The sequence below is a fragment of the Volvox carteri genome (genome assembly GCF_000143455.1).
Source record: "Volvox carteri f. nagariensis unplaced genomic scaffold VOLCAscaffold_5, whole genome shotgun sequence".
In the NCBI taxonomy this organism is placed as follows: Eukaryota; Viridiplantae; Chlorophyta; class Chlorophyceae; order Chlamydomonadales; family Volvocaceae; genus Volvox; species Volvox carteri.
In genome coordinates this window covers 2,125,412-2,126,469 of record NW_003307548.1, presented here as the reverse complement: position 1 = coordinate 2,126,469, position 1,058 = coordinate 2,125,412, and positions in this window count along the sequence as shown.

The window sequence follows — 1,058 nt, the reverse complement described above, 5'->3', positions numbered from 1 at the left end:
CTAGTGGGGCTTCTGGGCCCAGAATACATTGAAAGGCCGGGTGAGAGGGGTGACAACATTGCGTGATGGCTGTTGTGGATGGTGGGTGACAGGGGTGACAACAATGCGCGCAGGCTTGTGACAGAGGTGACAGCCTTGTGCAGGCAGGTTTATGCAGATTCCAGGTGACAGGTGTGATGCAGGGTGGGACAGTCCGATCGGGTCCCGACAGGAATGGCACTTGTGCTGAAAATCCCGATAGGCTTTGAAAAATGCTGTCGGGCGGACCCGACGAAAAAGGGGGAAAACGCCAAACGGCCATCGGGAGCCCCCGACGGGGCCTGGAGGGCTCCCGTCGGGGGACCCGACAGGGTTAGGGGCGCTAGGACCGCCCGCCCGATCGGTCGGTTGGCCCTCCGGCGACGGACAGCTACAGCGATACATAATGGCATTCATACAAATATAACTGGATGGAAATATGTAATGTAGTGGTAGCATTCGTTCACTTCGTTGCCTCTTCTTCTTTATCCTTTGACTCTGCTGTACAGGGATCCGTGCTTGGATACATAAGCGAAGGGCACACTACCTTATCTCGACCACAGGCAGACGTGCAGGCGTGCATGTGTTGCTGTGTGTGTGTGTTTGTTTGTTCGTGCATATCAGAACTGTGAACTGCAAACTGAGAACTGGAAACTGCGCATATAAAATACGAATAAATGTAATTTCAAGCGGCACACAGCGAAATTTCGTTCTTGCGTCGCCCGACAGGTTTTGGGATGGGCTATCGGGGCACCCGACAGAAATTGAAAGATATGCAAAAACGCTATCGGGTGGGCCCGACGGGCATGGGAGGGGAAAACCGGCAACCCGACCATTTCAGGAAGGTCCTGTACCACCCTGGTGTGATGGCCTTAAGGCCATCACAAGCTTGTGCAGTCAAGGTGAATGCCAGGTGACACGGGTGACAGTGCTGTGCACACATTAAGTATGACAAGGATAAATTTAGGTATGAATATGCTTAAGGGCATGGTGCCAAGATGATGTGGGAGGCAGTGATAACAGTACTGTCCCAGGTGGTA